This window comes from Xenopus laevis, chromosome 8S (assembly GCF_017654675.1).
Source record: "Xenopus laevis strain J_2021 chromosome 8S, Xenopus_laevis_v10.1, whole genome shotgun sequence".
NCBI lineage: Eukaryota > Metazoa > Chordata > Amphibia > Anura > Pipidae > Xenopus > Xenopus laevis.
The window spans coordinates 51,202,095-51,227,296 of NC_054386.1; the positions used below are offsets into that span (position 1 = coordinate 51,202,095).

General features: G+C 42.8%; 1 long non-coding RNA gene across 1 annotated transcript; it reads left to right on the plus strand.

Moving 5' to 3' along the window:
* Positions 1–8,681: 8,681 nt before the first annotated feature.
* LOC108700066 lies at positions 8,682–18,276 on the plus strand. Its single transcript, XR_001932939.2, has 3 exons — positions 8,682–9,526; positions 9,829–10,186; positions 17,416–18,276. It is a non-coding gene; the product is annotated as an uncharacterized LOC108700066 (long non-coding RNA).
* Positions 18,277–25,202: the final 6,926 nt, after the last annotated feature.

Genomic DNA, 25,202 nt, shown 5'->3' on the forward strand with positions numbered 1-25,202 from the left:
TGAATTGTTTAAACAATTTGGCAGCTTTTATAGGTGCTACATTGATAATCTGTTTTTTCTTTGGATGGGCACATCAGATCAGTTGGAATTGTATGTGAATACTCTTAATGAATTGGATCCACCAGTTAAGTTTACGCTGAACTATAGCTCACAAGAAATAAGCTTTTTGGATGTTCAGGTTTACAAACTCAATGGGGGCTTGCAGACTTGTATTCACACCAAAGAAACTGATAGAAACACATTGCTGCACTACACAAGTCACCATCCCAAGCATCTTCATAATTCGCTCCCCAAATGTCAAATGATGAGGGTGATCCTTATAGACAGAGTTCCTGAGCAGACAAAAATGGATCTAGACAAAATGGGACAGAAGTTCCTAGAAAGGGGCTACCCACAAGCACTTATCAGGGAAACCATAGACACTGTTAGTGCTATGGATCGTGAGCAGCTTTTAAAGAAAAAGACAAAAAAAATTGAGGAGCGATGACAGCAATGATTTGTACTATGTTAGTAAATTTAACCCTCACAGCAAGAACACCAGGGGGGCATTATTAAATTACTGGGAAATAGTAGTCAATGACGACACTATGGGCAATAGAATACCACGTAAACCAAGGTTTAGCTATTCCAGGAACACCAGCCTTAAGGAGCACTTAAGTCCCTCGGACCCTGTAGGGAAGTACACACAGTCTCCATTACAACACTTTCTAACTCCAGGTCTAGGAGTACACAAATGCATGGGTTGTGTAATTTGTAATACGCTAAACCTAGGAACAGAATTCAGACACCCAAGAACGGGTAAAGTATACAAAATTGGGCACAAGATGACATGCACTACAACGATGGTGGTGTATTTCATCAAATGTCCGTGTGGCCTAATTTACTGCGGGAAAACTGTTAGACAACTTAAAGAGAGAATCAATATGCACAGGGCAAGCATAAGGGCAACACTTGACACAGACAGGCAAATAGATCCTGGAAAGCAGGACGTTGCCCAACAGCCAGTGGCTAAGCATTGGTGGGAAGCTAGACTTGACCCTTCACAATTTAAATGCATGCCAATCGATCACGTAAAAAAAAACCCCTAGGGGAGGCGATAGTGAAAAGTTGTTACTACAGAGAGAGGCCTTCTGGATCTATGAATTGGATTGTGTGACCCCTAAAGGGTTAAATGGTCAACTGCAGTTGAATTGCTTCCTTGCCTAATATGGTCATATTATGTTAACAGTTTCACTATTCTCCGCTTCATGAAAAGCTAGGTATAAGATCAATGTGACTAAGAAATGAGTTTTCAAATGAGTAACAAAAGTTTCGTTATTGTTTGTATGTAGAAAGATATAGTTTCTTTTTCTTTTTTTCTTTTGTTACATAAAATGTTACAATTCAAATGGACACTTGTACAGGCACAAATGGTCAGACACTGACACCTGGTGGTGTGAAAAAAGCAGTGCACTTGCTATGCAAAGGAAACAGAGGAAAACATTTGGACTCTATATAGGTTATGAAGTCATTTCTGGCGCCTAAATTCACTAATGGGGGTGGGTATTTACTTTCAACACTCCATGTACACTGTATCCTTGAGAAAGGTCCCCATGTGGGACCATAAAGTGGGATAAAATGTGATATTTTGTGGAATAAACCAACACTGTTTCACCAAATTACAGAGAGTGCTGATCTTCTGTTCTTATATTACTCTATTTTGGATCGTGCACCTCTGGCTTCATTCATCGGATTGAGTGCTAGGGATGTAGCGAACTGTTCGCCGGCGAACTTCGACCGTTCGCGTCCGCCTAATGTTCGCGAACGTTTGGGAACGTTCGCATTTTGAGTTCGCGTTCGATTCGAATACAAATCGTTCGACCATTCGACCATTCGACCGCTAAAATCGAACGATTTCCATTCGTTCGAACGATTTCCATTCGTTCGAACGATTTCCATTCGTTCGAACGATTTCCATTCGTTCGAACGATTTCCATTCGTTCGAACGATTTCCATTCGTTCGAACGATTTCCATTCGTTCGAACGATTTCCATTCGTTCGAACGATTTCCATTCGTTCGAACGATTTCCATTCGTTCGAACGATTAAAATCCTTCGAACGTTCGATTCGAATGAAAATCCTTCGATCGAACGATTAAAATCCTTCGAACGTTCGATTCGAATGAAAAATCCTTTGAACGTTCGAATCGAACGATTTTAGCGGGTGTTCGAAGTTCGCGAACGTTTGCATTTTTTGCCGGTGTTCGCGAACGGCGTTCGCGAACGGCGTTCGCGAACACCAAATCGGCAGTTCGCTACATCCCTATTGAGTGCAGGCACTTTGTGACACGTCCTGTGAGTCCTTCTTCAGGAGAGGAATATATCTATATATATCTATAAAGGTCCAAACGTGGACCGAAACGTTGGTATGCACAGTGGAATAAAAGATTATTGACCAGTAATATTGGAGTGCTTATCTTCCTTATCGCTATATATATATATATATATATATATATATATATATATATATATATATATATATATCTAGATCTATCTCTCTATATAGATTTATATCTCTCTATATATATATAGATCTATATCTCTCTCTCTCTCTCTCTATATATAAACAAGGGAAAGTTGTGCTCACCACTAATTTTTAAAACCATTAGGCGGGGGTGCAATGAGGCTGTGACCACAAAATAGATATAGACACATACAAGATTTTGTGCATACTGCTACTGAAAAATGCCTTACCCTTTAAACAAAACAGGGATTGTTTAGAAGGAGAGGGAATCCGCGCTCAGCCAATTTAACTCTTTATCGATGAATGCATCAATCCTCTTAAATAGATGTACCGAACATCCAAAACTGTTAGACTTTCAGTGAAGAAGTGGAGAGCACTCAAATGCAGATTAACTGCTTATGATTAATATTTATTTAAGCTGCTGTACACGACATGTTTCGGGCTGTAATTGCCCTTTCTCAAGTGTTCTTGAGAAAGGGCAATTACAGTCCGAAACATGTCGTGTACAGCAGCTTAAATAAATATTAATCACAAGCAGTTAATCTGCGTTCGAGTGCTCTCCTCTTCCTCACTGAAAGTAAAACAGGGATTGTTTGTCCATATATTGCAATATATTTAAGCTGGCCAACTACGTCAAAGTCATCCCTATGCTCAATTTTCATCTGATTCATTAAGAATTCTATTGCTTCATTATACATTTTACAAAAGGGACTAGTTTTACCTACAACTTACTTGCTGCTTTCAAAGTAAAACTCCCAAACTTGGCTGCCCTTTTATTAGACACCAGTGGGATCACCTGACTATAGCTGGGAAGGGTGGAAGCTACAACATGGAGCTGGTCACTGCTCCTGTATAACTATAACAAACAAGGGAAAGTTGTGCTCACCACTAATTTTTAAAACCATTAGGCGTGGGTTCAATGAGGCTATGAAAGCAGCAAGTAAGTTGCAGGTAAAACTAGTCCCTTTTGTAAAATGTATAATGAAGTAATAGAATTCTTAATGAATCAAGCAGACAAAGGGGGTGCAATAGTACTACTGGACAAGAGCTAGATGAGAGAGATGTTGGAACAACTTTCTGACACTAAGACATACATTAAACTTAAACAAGATCCCACGACTAAGTTTAAAACAGTGCTGGATGGTTTGGTCAACATGGAGGTGGCAGCTGGGTGGATTAATGAGATCACTGGACAATATCTTTCCACAGATTTTCCTAAAATACCTTTTCTATATACCCTTCCAAAAATACATAAATCCCTGATGGCCCCACCAGGACGCCCTATTATCTCCGCGATTGGGTCCCTTTTCCAACCCGTGGCTAAGTATTTAGACAATGTATTCCTTGTTGATCCACTAGTTTCAATTGTTCCAATTTTTTAAGACTTGTCAACAGTTGCTGGAGTAGCCACCTCCATGTAGTATTATTACCAGGAAAAGTAGGAACTGGAGAGCCTTTCAATGTAGTTAATATTTATTTATTAAAGCACTACATGTTTCAGACTGCAAAGGTCCTTCCTCGGGTGCATGTTATAAATATTTTAATTACAGTTTTTAAACCCTATTCACCTCCCATCAGCCCTAAGTGTATCCTCAGCTCCATCTTGTGGCCAGAGGATAGAATGCTTAAGCTTTGTTACACATGGATACTATTGCAAACTTTACAATCTATCCAATCAATACACCAGAATGTAGCTTCTATTCATTACAATGTTTCTGTTAATATAAATATACAATTTACTTGATGTCGAATCATTCTGTTACTGTTTTTCAATTCTCTTTAGTCTCATCAATCTGTTTCTGTTCTTCCATTCCCTTTAATCTTTCTATTGTACATTTTCATACTAGAATAAATAAACAATTAATTACATATGTATGCTGAACCCTCCAAGCCTCATTCATACCTCATGGTTCCATTGTATTTAACCTATCCATCCATTTCGCTTCGCATCTTAATAATAAAGTATTTTTTCTATCCCCACCTCGTGATGGCTTCTGTATTTATTCCAAATCCATCCACCTTAGGCTAGAGGGCATTATGTTTTGCAACATGAAAGTGCCTCCCTACCGGTATATGTGTTTTCTTTTCACTGGGGTTGTAAGCACTGATTGATCTCTTGTGTTCCCCAATCCTTACTTTCACATTTCAGGATGTCTGTCCCACATATATTAATCCGCATGGACATTTTAGAGCAGTGATCCCCAACCAGTAGCTCGTGAGCAACATGTTGCTCTCCAACCCCTTGAATGTTGCTCCCAGTGGCCTCAAAGCAGCTGCTTATTTTTGAATTCCAGGCTTGGAGGCAAGTTTTGGTTGAATAAAAACCAGGTGCACTGCCAAACAGAGCTTCAATGTAGGTCAACAATCCACATAGGGGCTACCAAATGGCCAATCACAGCCCTTATTTGGCACTCCAAGAACATTTTTCATGCTTGTGTTGCTCCCCAACTCCTTTTACTTCTGAATGTTGCTCACAGGTTCAAAAGGTTGGGGATCCCTGTTTTAGAGCATAGACAACCCAATCTGAGTTACATGTAGCGTACTGTTTAATGGGGGGATCTTAAGGCCACTGTGGGGATGTGATATATATTCTCCTTTTATTATAGAATTGCAACTGCTGCAATTAAGGCACGGGAAGGTTCCATTTTTTGGGGTACTTAAAAATCTGGTTAAGTTCTTTTTTTGTACATACATCAGCTTTTACAAGAAAGTTCAAAATATTTTTGCCTCCTCTATACGAAAATAGTGGATTTTCTTTAAACAATTTCCCAAATTTATGGTCATGCCCCAGGATGACCATAAATGCTTACTGTGAAATGTAAAAAGGGTTCAGCATAAATATGTAATTAATTGTTTATTTATTCTAGTATGAAAATGAAAACATACAATAGAAAGATTAAAGAGAATGGAAGAACAGAAACAGATTGATGAGACTAAAGAGAATTGAAAAACAGTAACAGAATGATTTGACATCAAGTAAATTGTATATTTATATTAACAGAAACATTGTAATGAATAGAAGCTACATTCTGGTGTATTGATTGGATAGATTGTAGAGTTTGCAATAGTATCCATGTGTAACAAAGCTTAAGCATTCTGTCCTCTGGCCACAAGATGGAGCTGAGGATACACTTGGGGCTGATGGGAGGTGAATAGGGTTTAATTAAAATATTTGTAACATGCACCCGAGGAAGGACCTTTGTGGTCCGAAACATGTAGTGCTTTAATAAAGAAATATTAACTACATTGGAAGACTCTCCAGTTCCTACTTTTCCTGGCTAAGTATTAAGACCACTATTTACAACCTTCAGTACAAGCCATGAACTCCTACGTGAGGGACACAAAACATCTACTTATCATGCTCAGGGAGGTAAGGTTACCACCAGAATGCGTCCTTGTAACTATGGACACCTCAAGCCTATATACAGTCATCCCCCACAGTGGAATTTTTAATATCCTTATTGGATATGATTTTGTCACACAACTATTTTATATTCCAGGACACTTTTTATTTACAAACAGCAAGAACAACCATGGGGTCTAAATGTTGCCCCCTCATTTGCTAACTTATTCATGGAGGAACGAAATGGCAAGGCAATAAGATTGTAGTTTACTAATGCTATATTGACGATCTGTTATTTTTTTGGGATGGCACTATTGCTGATTTGGTCATTTTTGAGGAAGCCCTCAATAAACTTGACTCCCCCATCAGACTGATGATGACATACGACAAACAGGCAATACATTACTTTGATTTGACCATTTACAAAGTAGGTGATGGGGTGGGGACAACACTTTATAAGAAACCTACAGACAGAAATAATCTGATTCAGTCTAACTCATATCACCCCCCCCCCCACATATATCCTGAGGCATCCTGTACTCTCAGTTCCTGAGGGTGATTAGGAACAACACCAAAAGCATGACGGCTGAACTACAACTCCCTGCGTTGGCTGAACAATTTGCATGCAGAGGTTATTTGTCCTGTCTAATCAAAGAACAACTAAAGACAGCTAGACGTACCAACCAGGAGGAACTACTGCGAGGTTATAGAGTAAAACGTCCATAACCATATCTGATATTTACCACAGATTGGTCTACAGCCAGTGCACAGATTAAGGAATCTGTGTACAACAGGTGGGAGATCATTAATTCAGACTCACAACTACCTTTTTTGGATAAAAAGAGACCATTATTAGCATACCGGAGGGGTCAGAATTTAAGTGACTTGTTGGTAGTAAAGGATGTACTGGCAGAACCCAAAGGGGGTAACACATGGCTGGACAGGCCACTTAAGCCAGGTTGTTTTAAGTGTTCAAATTGTCTCACATGCGGTGGTATGCTGCAGGGTACATACATTATACACCCAAGGACTGGTCATAAGCACTCTATTAAATACAGGTTAACATGCACAACAGACCACGTAGTCTATATGGCCTGGTGCCCATGTGGCCTATACTATGTCGGCAAGGCCTCCACCACTGAAGTGCAATACAAATGGCTTAAGCCTCTGGAAAGGTGGATCAACCAGTAGTGAAACACTGGTTGAAGTGTAAACATTGCCCCAATTTAGACATATGCTTATAGACAATGTGCCAGCTCTATGTAGGGGTGTAAATAGGGATCAACTACTATTAAAGAAAGAATCCATGTGGATATACAAACTGGATACCCTTGCCCCCAAAGGTTTGAATGAGACCCTCCCTATGTCCCAGTTTTGGTCTTAGAAGGAAAATGACCAGAGGAAGAGGAGATTAGTGAAGCGACTACATCATTTAGGAAAAGGAAACACTATGTGACAATGTTGCAAAGCAACATATGTTGCAGAAGAGGAGATATTTCTAATTATGTTTCAGCAGTAAACGCTCTGACACAGGCCCCTTGATCTTTGGTTAAAAACGTCCTCAGCTGACCTTTTGAATATTATTGCGTGCTGTTTTGCAGTTTTTTCGTTTTGTTTTTTTGTTTCTTTTGTGTTTTTTGTTCTATTTTTGTGGCCATGGAATTAAGCAAAATTGGATGCATTTAATGCTAATAGCTACAATCTCCCTTAAGAACCTGCCATGTTCAAGTTTCCTTCAGGACCATTGACCTAGATATACACCGTTCTTAGCAAATTGCCGGAAAATGTATATTATATGTGGAGAGTGTTAAGCATAATGTGTTAATTTCTATTTCTCCCCACTCTTTCAGGATAACACTATACCCCATCAAGAGGTGATTTGGCGATGACTGTAGGAAATGGCCCACACAGGGAGATGGGTAATGTGCGGCAAGACCAGTAAGGTACTATAATGGCGATGTTTGAATGTCAGTGACCTTTTATGGGTTCTTCAGGCAGCGGCTCCACATACACTGGCATAATGGCAATATTGTCTAAGCGGGCAAAGACGGTCTCAGTGAACAAAGACTAGATTGAACAACTAGGGTTCCATCTGAACTCTGTAGGGACATGCTGTGAGACAGCGGTGACCGCAAAGCACGGGAGCATGAGTTCCTTAAGCAAGAAGGAGGTTCCAGTTAGTCAGTTGCGCATACACAGATGTGCTTTAATGTGTCTCGATCACGCAACAAGGTTTTGCAGTGTGACAGTATTTGCCGGTGTAAGAGGGAGGAAGTGGCTAGCCAAACTAAGAAATGTATATATGGTTAAGCTGCAGATGTCATTACCACGTACCTGGATTGTGGCTACAAGGGGAACAGGTATGTCACAGCTGAATGACCCGATTGGTGGGGTATACTCCGGTTTGCTCAGAACAGAGAGCCCCGGGGTTTTCTTTTATATCACAAGCACGATTAGATCTTGCTGGCTTATTTTTTAATTTTGATCACTACACTGAGTAATATATATCTAATGGGTTACTGGAGGAATATGTAATGAATTATACGTGAAAGAGATATATGTGTAAACACGCCCACTTTTCACGTCACTGGAGTTTTTGGCGCTTTAAATTGCCTTGTTTGTATGCACTGCCTTCACTTCCTGAAGATGGCTCGCGATGTAGAGCCGAAATGTTGAATGGAAGAGTGCAGTTTGTTTTTCTTGGAAGCTCACACTCACAGGTCTTAAAGTGAAAAAAAGAGGTTTTATTTCAACAAAAATATGACTAAGGTTTTGGCTAGGTCCCTAGCCTTTCTCAAAGTGACCAGAACAAACAACAGCAACCATTTTAGGAGGAATGAAGCCCAATTAGGGCTGACATGGGGTTAGGCGAGGCCCCCCTTCCTCCCAGGTGTAGCCTACTCTCTCATTCCCCAGCCCCCTGGTAAGAACAATGGAGGGGCCTAACAGTGGAGGAGAAAAGAGGGACAGGCTAGGGGAGGAGGCAAGGGGAGGAGTGCTGGTTTAGAAGGGTTTTTAATGGGATGTACAGTAAAATAATTCAGACTTACTTGTGTTTGGTTTTTTTGTTGTTTCAGGTACTGACTGTGGGATGGAGCTAAGCCAGCCTAGAAGGATAGCGGGTCACTCAAAGAAATTTAGGGATGAATCAACATCCCAGCAGCACTACAGAGGATGAAGCGGCATGCAGCATGTTCCAAGCCCTGGTCCCAAGTCTGTTCGCCGGACCCCACTACTTCTAGCCACCCATGCAGCCAGTCAGGATGTCGAGCCACCCACCAGCCAAGTCACCCGACCTCTCCCACCTTTGGGCCAGCAGATCCCTAACCCCAGCCCAGCATTCCTTGTCACAAAGGCAGCCACAAGCAGAAGGACCAGAGTGACCACTTCGGATCCAGATGCCATTTTGGAATGGCCAAACCCTTGAGGGATACAAGATGGAGGCCGAGATGTTGATTGGAGAGGATGCCACCACGAGGCTTCTCGAAGCTTTACTGGAGGAAGGGGCTCCCCTGCATGCTGGCCCAACTACAGCCCGGGAACAAAGGGAAAGGAGGCATGGCAGCAGGATTAGGAGGCACTGGGGCAGCAGACATCACTCCAGGCACTGCTCTGAATCATTTGGCAGCACAGGCTTCGCAGTGGGATCACGGGAGTGCTCCCCCCACGGGCATCAGTACAGTGAGTACAAGAGGTCCAGAGGCAGGAGCCCCAGCAGGGGGGCAGAAGGGGAGCAGCAAGGGAAAACCCACCCTCACACAACTTTAGGGCTAGTGCCAGCATCCCCCATAGTACCAGCAGTATGCACTGTACACACGACTGCTCCCAGACACATAGCCACCCTAGAAGCCCTAGACCACGCAGCCTAGCATAGGGCCCCCAGCAGCCACTTTAGCAGGCCCCATAGCAGAGCCAGGGGCAGGTCACCAGAGGGTTTAGGCAGGATATGGTTAACGGCCCCCAGTATGCTTGTCTAATTGCAGGTGAAGCCGGCAACAGAGAATTGAGATATAAGGACAAGATTTGAACTGCAGCAAAGGCTTGGCACTCTCACAATGGGATCAAGGATGGCAGACGGAGAGAATAAAGGAGATAGCAAGACAAAGGGAGTAATGGAATCAACAATACAGGCCATGTGTGACCAGAGATTGCAAAACTACATCAACAGGATCAGGTGTGGACAGAAAGCAAACAGAGCACAGAGGAGCCAGTTCATAAGGGCAAATGGGATTACCTGATTAACAAGGCAACGATGGCATCATAGCCAGTCACAGCAGAAGCCGAGAGAGGAGTCAGCATCTGAGGTGCATGGCCAAAAGGAGGCAGGGAATACATCAAAGGGTGAGTACATCAAAAATTGCTTTAGATTCTGATACAGATTCACCTGAGTCTGATGGGAATGGTACATACAAATCGCTTAAGAAATACTTGAGGTTGAAAGCTAAAGAATTTAGGAAAGAGCTTAAAGGGATCCTGTCATCGGAAAACATGTTTTTTTCAAAACGCATCAATTAATAGTGCTACTCCAGCACAATTCTGCACTGAAATCCAATTCTCAAAAGAGCAAACCGATTTTTTTATATTCAATTTTGAAATCTGACATGGGGCTAGACATTTTGTCAATTTCCCAGCTGCCCCTAGTCATGTGACTTGTGCCTGCACTTTTGGAGAGAAATGCTTTCTGGCAGGCTGCTGTTTTTCCTTCTCAATGTAACTGAATGTGTCTCAGTGGGACATGGGTTTTTACTATTGAGTGTTGTTCTTAGATCTACCAGGCAGCTGTTATCTTGTGTTAGGGAGCTGTTATCTGGTTACCTTCCCATTGTTCTTTTGTTTGGCTGCTGGGGGAAAAAGGGAGGGGGTGATATCACTCTAACTTGCAGTACAGCAGTAAAGAGTGATTGAAGTTTATCAGAGCACAAGTCACATGACCAGGGGCAGCTAGGAAATTGACAAAATGTCAATTCTCTCTAAATTTTTTTAAGAGAAAATTTAGAGAGAAGCTGGAGGACAACAATTCTTTGAGTTTTGGGCAGAAAGACATGGAGATCTGGATGGAATGGGCAGCAATTAAAATTGGCAAATTAATCCCCTGGTTAAACATTCATCCAGATAGAACAAATTAATCCCCTGGTTAAACATTCATCCAGATAGAACAAAGTCTGAATGTATTAAAAAAAATTTATTTAAAAAATGTAAGTGCGGATTAGGGGTGGGAAGGGGAAAACATTTTTTTACTTCCTTGTTTTCTGACAAAAAGTCATGCATTTCCCTTCCCGCCCCTGGTTTGCATGTGCGGGTTGGAATTCGGATTCGGTTCGGCCGGGCAGAAGGATTAGGCCAAATCGGAATCCTGCTGAAAAAGTCAGAATCATGACTTGGGGCAGCTAGGAAGTTGACAATATGTCTAGCACCGATGTCAGATTTCAAAATTGAATATAAAAAAAATCTGTTTGCTCTTTTGAGAAATGGATTTCAGTGCAGAATTCTTGACAGTATCCCTTTAAGAAAAGCAAAGCAACCACATCATAAGATAAGATTAACAAAAGCAGCTGAGGCAGAGTTGGCATCAGACTCACCCCTGGTTAAAGGTATTTAGTGTTAATCTGCATGAGACATATCTCATTCAAAGCCCATCATGTCCCAGATGTGGAGAGCAACATAACAAATGCCTTGTCTAGGGAGAGAAGGGAGCTTTCTTTAAGCTTGTGCCTAATGAATCAAACAACAGCTCATACATGTCCTGATAATTTATGGTAGCTGGTGAACCCCTCTCAGAAGAACTGTACAAAAGGTCTGTATTTCAAGAAAAAAACAAAAAACTTTCCATCTACAAAAGGACGTGGAAAAGATGGCAGCTATTTTGCGAGTAACGGCAACATAAAAGATTTGTTGTCATTTTGACAGTACTTTACGAGGAGGGTAAATTAAAAGCGGGAGTTAGTGCCACATTAGCGGCTATTTTACATTTCTCCATAGCAGAGGGAAAACCAGATTTAACACACAACCCAGTAATTAAAATTTAATAAGAGGATGCGATAGAGTTTGAGGGCCCCAAAGTGCTTAAAAGAGAACCAATAGTGAAAGATAGGGTACAGTTGATATTAGGGGCATTAAAAAGGTATGTTTGACCATTTTGAATGTCTACTGTTTAGAGCAGTTTCCGCACCCCATCTAATAAGAAAGTAGGAAAAGGTTTAATAGCCAAACACGGGCAGGTACAAGATAGGAAAGTGTTACTTTAGGTTAGCAAATTAAAAAAAAAAAAAGGAAAGGGGTTATGGTACAAACATGTGTTGATACAAGAAGGGAAATTGTTGATTTATATTAGTAGTTCTAAAATGGATCAGATAGGTAAAGGGAAATGGGTAAATATACGGGAAACAGGGGAGTGTCATGCCCCGTTAGGTTAGTAAGGGAATATATGATGGTGTGTCCATCTGGAGGGCTGCTATTGTTATTGCATGAAGATGGAACCCATCTTGCATTCAGCCTTTCAGTTTAGGCAGGTACTGAACAAGGAGGGGATAGATAATGAGGGGGATCCAGAGAGGTTTGGATCACATTCTTTCAGAATAGGTGAGGCAACTGAGGTAGCAATGGGTGGGGAAAGTAGCGAAAGGATAAAATCACTGGGAAGAGGGAAGTCAAAGGTATACGGGAGATAAATAAGGCCCATAATTGATGTAGGAGAGGAATCAACTCATGTTCTGTCTTTATCACAGCAGGAGGTGCAACAAATTGCAACATTTTGATATTAGGGCATTTATTTATTCTCTGGGTGATGAAGCATGCAGGGGCTGCAGGTCAGCAGATGGGTTTGCTGAAGGAACACATGAATATCTCTTGGCGGGGTAAAAGAGGTATGAGATGGGAACAGCAGAGGTATGTTTTTTGAGGCATTATGCTGGAATCCCATAAATTTGAATAACCTTACGTCACATAAGAAGACCCCAGCACTTTATTGAGGCCATAGGGGCCAACTTACCAGATATGTTAAGGAGCGGAAGAGTCAGGTGTATAGCATCGACAAATATAATACAAAGGAGCAATTGGCGGGGGGCCATTTCCGCCTAGGGCATAGAGAAGGCCAGGAAGAAAGTTAACAGGGCCATGCAGAAATTCATGTGTTCCTCTGGTGTGGGTGTGATAAAGCATAACATATAAAATGTAAGTAGACACAGCTGTATAGGGAAGTCGGAGTGCATTTATCAGAGGGAGGTTTGGGTTTGTTCATTGGGAACATCAAGGTGTTCTTTAAAGATTTGTGGAGGTCACGGGCCAGGTAGATGGGCCATTGGAAAAGGATAGGTGTCTCCCTCCCTTTTTCCATTGGGTGGCGTCAGTGTGGCTCTAGGAGTACGAGTTGGTCATGGTGCAGGCCTACCTTTATGGGGACAGGGGGAGGACAGGCTAGGGGAGGAGGCAAGGGGAGGAGTGCTGGTTTGGAAGGGTTTTTAAGGGGATGTACAGTAAAATAATTCAGACTTACTTGTGCTCCAGGGTGTTTTACGACCGATAGCCTGGATGGGGTCAGGAAGGAATTTTTCTTGTAGCGCTAATTGGCTGAAAAGCGCTAGAGTTTTTGCCATCCTCTGGAGTACCATTATCTGTGGTGGTCAACAGTACTTGCTTGGGGCAGCTGCGGCTCAAGGAAGGTCAAAGAGGTATTGAGCCATTGTGCTTCAGTGCGGCTCTAGGAGTACGAGTTGGTCATGGTGCAGGCCTACCTTTATGGAGTCGCAAGTGTGCATCAGATTTGGACTGCAAGGTCTTGTCTGATGCATGCAAGAGACTGGGTTAGCACCATTTATGAACAATGAGGGAGCAGGGGGATGGGCTAAAAAGCTTTCACGGAGGCCGCTCGGCCCCCATGATCCCTGCTTCATGTTTGACCAACTTTTGGGCAGTGAGTCCACGTTTTTTGAGAATAAAATTTTTTGGGCAGTGAGCCAACGTTTGGAGAATAAGAGCCGCAGCTGGGGTCAGGGTGTACCTAATCCTTGATGCTTAAACTGTTAAATAAAGCCTGTGACCACCACAGATTTTTGCCAAAATACATCTCTGTGTTTTAATTGAATGGTAGGGTTACATCCTGGGGGTATAGGGGGTTACTTAGCCTAAAGCTTTTATGTCTCCTGTCTCACTGCTTACTACACCATACTTTTCTTACTTTACCCTTTTCTACAACGATCTCCACGGACCATACACTGTGGCTGGCATTACCAACACCACGGGGCCATTTAACTTTTCACCTCTATTCTTTATTCTGTAACGTGGGATAGCCCATATACTTGCCATAACATGGCTGATAACCACACTGACGGGTCCAACTAAAATATATACAATTTTTTTTATTGTTTAGACTGATGTGCATGTTTTTGGACTGGTGGATATTTGATTTGTTGCTGTATATGATCTACAGACCTATAACTCTTGTCCCCTATATAGAGCTGGACACTGTCACACAACACCCACACTCAATTGGATGGACCTAGTGCAAATATTACCCTTACCATTTGCAGGTGGTTTGCCTAGTCTAGTATCCAGTGCGGCCACCCTCTAAGGGTCTCCTCCAACACCTCTGGCCAGGGGCGGATTAATGCCTAGGCTACCCTAGGCTATAGCCTAGGGGCCCATTGGTGGTAGGGGCCCATGGGTTTTTCACTAAAAAAAATCTTTTTTTTTAAATTTTAAAAATTCACTGGGTCCGGGTCCAGGTCGGGCCCCCCCCGGGCCCCCCTGCTTGCTGCCTGCCTGGGACTGGGAGAGTAGAAGAAGGTGTGCAGCGTGTGTGCGTGATGATGACAGTGCGTCTCTGCGTGTGATGCAACCAATCCTTGAGCCTGTATGGAAGGCGCTCACCAGTGACGTCACTGGTGTGCGCCGAAGGCTTAAAAGAGTTGAGCGTGGCGCACTTTTGCACACACGCGGTCAGAGACTCAGGCAGAGCAGACACGTAGTCTGACTCTGTCGGCCTTCTTCATCGTTGAAGAGTTGCTTTTGATTAGCTGCCTGCCTGTTTGCAGCTTACTTACTCTGAACTCCTTTACATATAATATTAATCTCCAAATTTGTCTTAGACAGTCAGTCAGACTCACTCAGTCCCAGGCCAGGCAGCTAGCTAGAGCAAGGCACGGGGGCCCAACGGGCCACGGGGCCAGGCCAGCCAGCGTAGTAGACTAGTAGTGGACTGTGGACAGACTAGCAGCTGCAGTAGCAGTAGCACCAGGTCCTGCAAGACTCAGTGGCACTGTGCAGTGGGCAGAGCCGAATTTTGTGTTTTTTTTTAATTAAAAACTTCAGGTGAGCCTGGGGTTGGGTCAGCCAACAGCAGGGAGGGTGCAGGGGGGCACCCGGCTGGGCCCAGTAACATTTCTGCAGACACATTGAAATAATTTTTGTAGCCTGCAAACAGTGAAATAATTTCTGCAGACACAGTCAAATATTTTTTGTAGCCTGCAGACAGTGAAATAATTTCTGCAGACAGTTAAATAATTTTTGTAGCCTGCAGAACGTGAAATAATTTCTGTAGACAGTAAAATAATTTTTGTAGCCTGCAAACAGTGAAATAATTTCTGCAAACACAGTGAAATAATTTTTGTAGCCTGCAAACAGTGAAATCATTTCTGCAGACAGTGAAATAATTTCTACAGACAGTAAACTAATTTTTGTAGCCTGCAGACAGTGAAATTATTTCTGCAGACAGTAAAATAATTTTTGTAGCCTGCAGACAGTGAAATAATTTCTGCAGACACAGTGAAATAATTTTTGTAGCCTGCAGACAGTGAAATAATTTCTGCAGACAGTTAAAAAAATTTTGTAGCCTGCAGAACGTGAAATAATTTCTGCAGACAGTAAAATAATTTTTGTAACCTGCAGACAGAAAAATAATTTTTGTAGCCTGCAAATAGTGAAATAATTTCTGCAGACACAGTAAAATAATTTTTGTAGCCTGCAAACAGTGAAATCATTTCTGCAGACACAGTGAAATAATTTTTGTAGCCTGCAAACAGTGAAATCATTTCTGCAGACAGTGAAATCATTTTTGTAGCCTGCAAACAGTGAAATCATTTCTGCAGACAGTGAAATCATTTCTACAGACAGTAAACTAATTTTTGTAGCCTGCAGACAGTGAAATTATATCTGAAGACAGTTAAATAATTTCTGCAGACAGTAAAATACTTTTTGTAGCCTGCAGACAGTTAAATAATTTCTGTAGACTGTTAATATACACGGCGGGTGGTGTTTTTCCTTAAAAAAGAGTGGCGCATACCGCGACGATATAAAGCCCTGCCCTAGAAGGGGGCCCTGTTGAAAGTGTAGCCTAGGGGCCTCACATGTCCTTAATCCGCCACTGCCTCTGGCTAGTATTTCTGAGGTCTTACATCTGGCACATTGGACCTTCTTCTAGTACGGGCGTTTTTTATTTTACCAGCCCTGAGGGGTGTCTTGATATTGTCGGACACACACTAACCCTCTACACTGTAGCCTCTTTTGTGAGAGGTCTCAACGGTTTCGATTTCACATACCCTATCAAAAGTGGTTTTATTTTTTTTTTATTCTATTATACTACTGGCCAAATGTAAGCCCAGACACAGTTGGTCATATTCCCATCTCCTCTCCACTTCTAGATCCTATCTTTTACCCCTACACATGCAGCCTGCTCTACTCTATACTTGCCTCTCTTCTCTGGGTCGTCTGTAACTGTTCTATACCTCTGATTGCCAGTTACCATCGCTTACCAGTTGCCTTGTCCAGTTCCCCTAGTTACCTGCCTGCTCCCTGCACATGCACTCTATGGCGCCCTCTATTGGCCTTACCAACACCACGGGGCCATTTAACTTTTCACCTCTATTCTTTATTCTGTAACGTGGGATAGCCCATATAGTTGCCATAACATGGCTGATAACCATCTAAAATATATACAATTTTTTTATTGTTTAGACTGATGTGCATGTTTTTGGACTGGTGGATATTTGATTTGTTGTTGTATATGATCTACAGACCTATAACTCTTGTCCCCTATATAGAGCTAGACACTGTCACACAACACCCACACTCAATTGGATGGACCTAGTGCAAATATTACCCTTACCATTTGCAGGTGGTTTGCCTAGTCTAGTATCCAGTGTGGCCACCCTCTAAGGGTCTCCTCCAACACCTCTGGCTAGTATTTCTGAGGTCTTACATCTGGCACATTGGACCTTCTTCTAGTACGGGCGTTTTTTATTTTACCAGCCCTGAGGGGTGTCTTGATATTGTCGGACACACACTTACCCTCCACACTGTAGCCTCTTTTGTGAGAGGTCTCAACGGTTTCGATTTCACATACCCTATCAAAAGTGGTTTTATTTTTTTTTTATTCTATTATACTACTGGCCAAATGTAAGCCCAGACACAGTTGGTCATATTCCCATCTCCTCTCCACCTCCACTTCTAGATCCTATCTTTTACCCCTACACATGCAGCCTGCGCTACTCTATACTTGCCTCTCCTCTCTGGGTCGTCTGTAACTGTTCTATACCTCTGATTGCCAGTTACCATCGCTTACCAGTTGCCTTGTCCAGTTCCCCTAGTTACCTGCCTGCTCCCCGCACATGCACTCTATGGCGCCCTCTATTGGCCTAACAACTGTCTATGGCTGACTGGACTGTGGCCCTATGCTGACATCTCACTACGCCGATTCCCCCAAGCTGAGCAACATCATCATAACTGATACCGGACATTTTGCAACAAGTGGAAGACGCGTCTATCTCCTTCAAGCCACAGGATTTTCTCCCGGTATGTTCGGACTGTCTGCTTCTTATTAACAAGCTCCTTACTAAAAGCATTCCTGTAGTCTATGCTATGATTTATCCCCATATCCTGACGCAAAGTCCTGCGGCTCTCTTTACAACACTGTGTGCCGCATTTTTTCTTACAAGCGTTCCGCATTCATGTTACACAGCACAGATGTTTTATGAACTATAACCACCTCACATTTGAAGCGCTGTATATTATGTTTTGACACATTGTTTGCTCCCAAACTGGACTGACACGTTATATGAGGCTACAAGTGTGTATATATTATCTCCCCATCATTGTTACATTGTAGTCACTTGATTTAATGCATTACTCATGCTATTTGTACAACACTGTTTTTTCGTTATCCTTTTTCTTTTTTTGTAATCCCTTTGCTATTTTTTGTCTGTCATGTTTATGCACATAGCCCTCCCACGACAATGACGCTATTTGACGTCACCCATTCCCGCCACTGGTGCTTTAAAATGGTTGCTATTGTTTGTTCTGGTCACTTTGAGAAAGGCTAGGGACCTAGTAGAAACGTTAGTCGTATTTTTGTTGAAATAAAACCTCTTTTTTTAACTTTAAAGGACCAGTAACATAAAAAAAAAATGTTTAAAAATTCGTTAGTGCACAACAAAAAATAAACACCAAGACAAATAAAACGTTTAAAAAGCAAAGCCTTTATTAAGAAATAACTTACAGAAAATCCACTTCCTGTCCTCTTCAGAAACGGCGAAAAGGCGACCATCCACACTGCAGCAATCGATTTCTCCTTCCTGGCTATTCACTGACAGGCATCCAGCAGCAGCTGTGTCTCTCCTTCCCCGTGGATCGGCTTCCCTCCTTTGATCTCCTCACCTTCCTCTCTGTCTTCCCTCCTCCCCTACTCAGAGATAGAGATGAGGCAAAGACAGCAGCAGCAGCAGCCGCGGGGCACAGAGTGGGTAGTGATTTAGGAGTCGGTGTGAGCGGAGGCAGGGGAAGGAGCACTTGTCTGTGTGTGAAATCCAATCCATCCCTTCACTTCATACAATGGCAGAGCACGGGAGAATGGCAAACAATCCTAGCACTGTGTATTTGATTGTCTGCTTCTTTTGCCCCCTGCAGACCATGGCCGGGCTCTGGGGGTGCAGGCTGCTCCCATTACTGTATAAACCATGCGCCGCTGACCGGGAGCGTTCTGCCCAGGCTGTTCCTGTAGCCGCTGCCGGCGACAAATGGGATTCAGTGTTAGAGTTAGAGGTAGTAATGTAGGAGCCAGTGTGAGCGGAGGCAGGGGACGGAGCTCTATACACATACTGGTAAGTCTTTGCCGGTATTGCTCCCATCCCAGCAGCTCCACGTATCTTTTCCTCACAGCAACGAGCAGGCAACTTAGCTCAGTCTGGGGACTTTGGCAGCCTGTTTTGTATTTCTCTCTGCGGGGAACCTCAATGCGACTAATTGTCCTAGAAGCCCAGGTCTGCAGGGGGCAAAAGAAGCAGACAATCAAATACACAGTGCTAGGATTGTTTGCCGTTCTCCCGTGCTCTGCCATTGTATGAAGCGAAGGGATGGATTGGATTTCACACACAGACAAGTGCTCCGTCCCCTGCCTCCGCTCACACCGACTCCTAAATCACTACCCACTCTGTGCCCCGCGGCTGCTGCTGCTGTCTTTGCCTCATCTCTATCTCTGAGTAGGGGAGGAGGGAAGACAGAGAGGAAGGTGAGGAGATCGAAGGAGGGAAGCCGATCCACGGGGAAGGAGAGACACAGCTGCTGCTGGATGCCTGTCAGTGAATAGCCAGGAAGGAGAAATCGATTGCTGCAGTGTGGATGGTCGCCTTTTCGCCGTTTCTGAAGAGGACAGGAAGTGGATTTTCTGTAAGTTATTTCTTAATAAAGGCTTTGCTTTTTAAAAGTTTTATTTGTCTTGGTGTTTATTTTTCGTTGTGCACTAACGAATTTTTATATATATATATTGTGACAAAGAGCTATGTCCCAATAGGCTGCCTGTATATGATGGGAGGTATATTGCACCCAGCCTGAGGTATTGGCTCCTTTAAATCCTTTGACTGCAACTCAAAAAGAGTGACTGTTTGTAACCACAGCAAGGAATTTTCCTGTCTACTGTAACACTGCAAACCGGTGAGGTTTTCCTTATTATTGACTGTTATAGCACTGAACTTATGCCTGTTTAAGTTGTCCAGTTTGAACAATAAAACCCTAGGCAGGAGCCTGTTTCATTTTTGTTGCAAACCTAAGCCTCCTGTCTCCTCTGTAAGAACTGTTTTACCTGAGCCCTACCCGCTGTTTTTAGCTATTCCTCCACAAATGGTGTTTCAGATGCGGGTAGCAGAGAGACAGTGAGCAAAAAAGGACAGCCATTGTTAAAAGGGCAGTGCTGTCTGCTGCAGACTGTGGGAGTTGTAGTTCAACAACATGGAGGAACTTGTGTTGCAGCTGGCCAAAGTCAATGCTAGTCAGCAGGAGTCAAATGCTGCCCAGCAAGAGACCAATGCCATCCAGAGGCAGAGTATGGCCACCCAGCAAAAGACTAATCGTTTGCTTGCAGCTCAACTGGCAGCATTAGCAAAGGCGGTTGAGGCTGATCGACAACTCCTGACGGATGTGGTACAGCAGATGGCTGCACTGGGGTCCAATGTGTCAAGTGTGGCCCCTAGCACAGATAGCTCCATTAAGGCCAGTCATTTTCTGCAAAAGATGACGCCACATGATGATGTTGAGGCATATCTGCATACCTTTGAAAGGACTGCTGAGAGGGAGTCTTGGCCCAAGTCCCAGTGGGCAGGTCTGGTAGCGCCTTTTCTAACTGGAGATTCCCAAAAGGCATACTTTGATTTGACCATAGCCGATGCCAAAGACTATGACAGGTTAAAAACGGAGATACTCTGCCGTTTGGGTGTCACATCAGCTGTGCGAGCTCAACGGGTGCACAAGTGGTCATACCAGCAGGAGAGGTCTCCCCGTGCCCAGATGTATGACTTAATTCATCTTGTGAAAAAGTGGCTGCAGCCAGAATCCCTGTCAGCTCCTCAAATCATGGAAAGGGTCACTGTGGATCGCTTTCTGAGAGCTCTTCCGCCATCCTTGAGGAGATGGGTGAGTCATGCAGATCCTCAGATAGCCGATCACCTGATGGAAATGATGGAACGATATATTGCCGCTGAGGACAACTTAGGATAGTTTCCGCGCAAGCCAGCCACAAAACATCCCTCCGCAAGGTCCCGAGGAAAAGCCAGTAAGTCATTGTCTCATTATACCGGTGCTGACCAAAAGGCTATAGAATGGTCTAAAGGAGCTGACAAAACCCAGCTGTCCCCTCCAACCAAGGGTCGAGTCCAAGTGCAATGCTGGCAATGTAATGAGTGGGGTCATGTTGCTGGCAGATGCCCACTACCTGCAGAGCCCATGGATTGTCACTCGGCTCAGCAGGTGTCGATGTTTGCTTACCCTGTGAGCACGCAGACACTGACTTGCATATGGCGATGATAAAGGTGGGTGGAAAGTCTGTTCAAGCTCTGTTGGTGACAATGGTGCACGCCAGTTTGGTAAGCCCAGACCAAGGTAATGAACGTAGTCTTGGGGTGCTCTGTATTCATGGAGAGTCTAAAAGTTATCCCACTGCTATAGTGACATTTGAAACGGTTACTGGTACTGTCTGTCATGAAGTGGCTGTTTTCTCTGTTTTGATGCATAGTGTAATTTTGGGATGAGACTTTCCCCTCTTTTGGAAGCTCTGTGGAAAGGAGGGTTCTCCCCAGGGGTCTGAGAAAGGGATTCCTAAGGATGCACCAGGGGTTTGTGAACTTAACTCAGAGGTAGTTACTGAAGGGGAGACCATGCTTGAAGCAGATCATTTTCCCCTAGAGGTACTAGCAGGTGAAACAGAGTTTCCCTTGGAGTCCTCCGAAGCATCTGATATGCCAGATTTGGAGGTCTCTCGGGTTAACTTTGGAACAGCCCAAATGAGGGACCCTACACTGAACAGGGCCTGGGAAAATGTTAAGGTAATTAATGGTGAACCCCAGGAACCTGGTGCTGAGAGTGTCTTCCCTCATTTTTCTGTCTGTCAAGATTTACTGTATCGGGTTGACAAAGTCCAAGGGGGAGTGGTAGAGCAGTTGTTAGTGCCCCAGTCCTATAGGCGAATGGTCTTGAACCTGGTCCACACTCACCCCCTGGGTGGTCACCTACGTCAGAAGAAAACCCAACAGCGAATTTTACAAAGGTTTTATTGGCCCGGTATATTTGCTGAGGTGAAGGGGTATTGTGACTCTTGCCCGGAATGCCAACTGTCTGCCCCGGTACCTCACTTCCGTAGCCCTCTGGTGCTCAATGCCTATCATTGAGGTCCAGCAGAAAATTTGTAGGCCGCGCACTCCTGAACACCAACACGAATCGCTCGTCTCCAAATATTTTAAAAAGGTAAATTCTTTATTAGGACATACGATCAATTAAACAAACAAAAGCGTCTGAGGTCTGACGCGTTTCGTGATGATACACTTCCTCAGAGACCTCACTTCCCGTCACATTACACCGAACTTAAATCCCCCCCAGCACACCTGTACATTAATTAAAACATGAAAAAAGCTTTCTTGATTCGATAAAAAAATCACGTCAGTTATACACAAGAGGAGTACTGGAAATATGAATAATTCCATACATTGACTTTTCAATTGATACAATATGTAAATATTAACATATAATTTATATCATATAGCTTAAAGAATTGCAAAATTTCATTTATGTGACATTCAGTTTGCTTTTGTCATCAGTTCATTATTAAAATGTAATTCAATTTAATATTTGATATTTGGAGACCCATGCATAAAGTATAATAACCATTTTATCTTAACTTATTAACATAGCGATCGTGCAACAATGTATAAATAAATAAGAAATATCCACAGATATACAATGTTGTTATCTAAAATACTTTTCGGATGTTAAAAATAACAACTAATATCAAAGACTGAATTTAACCCTTCCGGTTGTCTAGTATGTAATTGAAATATCCATTTAATTTCTGTTTTCAAAACTTTAGCTTGTAAATCACCACCTCTGGGACCCAAATTCACGCTTTCTATTCCCTGCACCGACAACCATTTTATATTTCCACCACTGCATTCCCTAAAATGTTTCGCCACGGGAGTATTTGCTTTTTCTGATTTAATATCATTGATGTGCTCACGTATTCTATTTTTTAAATTTCTGATTGTGCAGCCGACATACTGTTTGTGGCATTTTGAACAGGTTATTAGATACACTACCGATTTGGTGTTACAATTGATATAGCTCCTAATTTGATATGTTTCCTTTGTTATACTACAGGTAAAAACCTCTGATACTTGAACCACTCCACAGGTGACACATCTTTTCGCTCCACATCTGAACATTCCAACATTATCCAGCCATGTATTTGATCTAATTTCCTTATTAAACATGCTAGGTGCTAGTTTCATTCCCAGTGTCGGAGCTCTCCTTGCCACTACCTGAATACCTGGCTCCAGCAATTGCCTGAACACCGGATCCCCAAATAATATCGGGAGATGTCTATTTATTATGTGTTTAATTCTGTCAAATTGCGTACTATATCTTGTACTTAAGACTATTTTGTTCTTCCCCTCCTTCTTCTGTTTCTTATTTCTCATTTCCTTTCCTTCTTTTTCAGATTGACCCTCTGCAGAGACAGTGTTTAACACTGGACTATATTGATTTATTCTATCCTTACTTTTTATCAGGTCCTTCCTATTCAGTTCAAGTGCCGAAAGGAAGGCCTTCTGTAAGTCCTCATATCTATATCCCTTGCAGAGAAATTTATCTCTTAATATACAAGACTCCTCTATGTACTTCTCCACCGTACTACAGTTTCTGCGTAAACGCAGAAACTGCCCCCTAGGGATTCCATTGTTAAGATGTCGTGGATGACAGGAGTCTGCCCTCAGTAGAGAATTCCCTGCAAAGGATTTGGTATAGACAGTTGTCACAATCCTACCATTTTCCTCACTAATCAGAAGATCAAGATAAGCAATGCTCTTCTTGCTAAATTCGTGCGTAAATTTTAAATTAAGAGTTTCATTATTAAGACTACTAATGAACTCCTTGAACAGGATATCATCCCCTGCCCACACGAACAGTAGGTCGTCTATATAGCGACGATAAGTTACAACATGTCGGAGGAGGGAATCTTCACCTCCAAGGACGTGGGTTTCTTCCCACCAACCCATGTACAGGTTGGCATAAGTCGGTGCGAAACGTGCCCCCATGGCTGTCCCATGTCCCTGGAGGTAAAACACCCCTCCAAACATGAAATAATTGTGTGTAAGAAGGTACCAGAGGGCCTCCAAAATGAAGTGTTTAACCTCCTCTGAGTAATTACTATATTTATTAAGATGGTATTCTATTGCTGCCATGCCCTTTTCATGTGGAATGCTGGAGTACAGGGATTCCTACCCCAGCCATAGGAATGATCCCATTCCAAATTCTCCAGTAATGTAAGTACATCCCTCGTGTCTTTAAGATAGGAATGCAATCGTCTCACCAAGGGCTGGAGCAGTAGATCCAACAACTCAGACAGACCTTCATTAAGTGACGAGACTCCCGATATAATGGGCCTGCCCTTAGGTGGTAATTCGCCTTTGTGCACCTTTGGTAAATGATAGAAGATGGGAATCTGCGGTGTTTTGGGCACCACAGTGTCCCATGTCCCATCTGTGACCAAACCCAATTGTTTTCCAAAATCCGCAATTTTCTCCAATTCTTTTTTGAATTTATTGACTGGATTAAAATTTAAAGGTTGGTACGTGTCAATTTCACTCAACTGTCTTTTTCATAATCAGTTGTATTTAAAACTACAATGAGTCCCCCTTTATCCGCCTGCTTTATGGTAATAGTTTTGTTAGAGCTCAGTTCATTAAGTGCCCTCTTTTGTTCTATTGTGAGGTTCCCTGATATGTTTCCTTGCCTTTTGCTGTTCATACTCAGATTAATAAGTTCCTTCTCTATCACATCCTGAAAGATATCAACCAAATTTCCACGACTATTGACAGGATAAAATTCTGATTTTTTCCCCATTTTCTTATTAATCACCTGTGTGTTTGTTCCCACTAAATCATATGGCACTTCACCACTTTCACGCATCAAGGCCTCAAGATCATAGGCAGCGCGTTGTTCAAAAAATAGTGGCGATTTGTCATAGTCCAATTTGTCTTGATCCACCAAGTGTTCACCTGACTGATTTTCTCTCCCCGTGTGTATTACCTCCTCACTAGTCTCACTCCCCTCCGAGTGTTCTCTCACTTCCCCTGTATTTGATTCCAATTGTAAAAAATATTTACGTAAGACCAATTTCCTTATAAATTTACTTACATCCAATAATGTGTCTAAAATCTCGTAATGTCCGATAGATTTAATACATTACAGTCCGTTTCGCACGTTTCGCACCGACTTATGCCAACCTGTACATGGGTTGGTGGGAAGAAACCCACGTCCTTGGAGGTGAAGATTCCCTCCTCCGACATGTTGTAACTTATCGTCGCTATATAGACGACCTACTGTTCTTGTG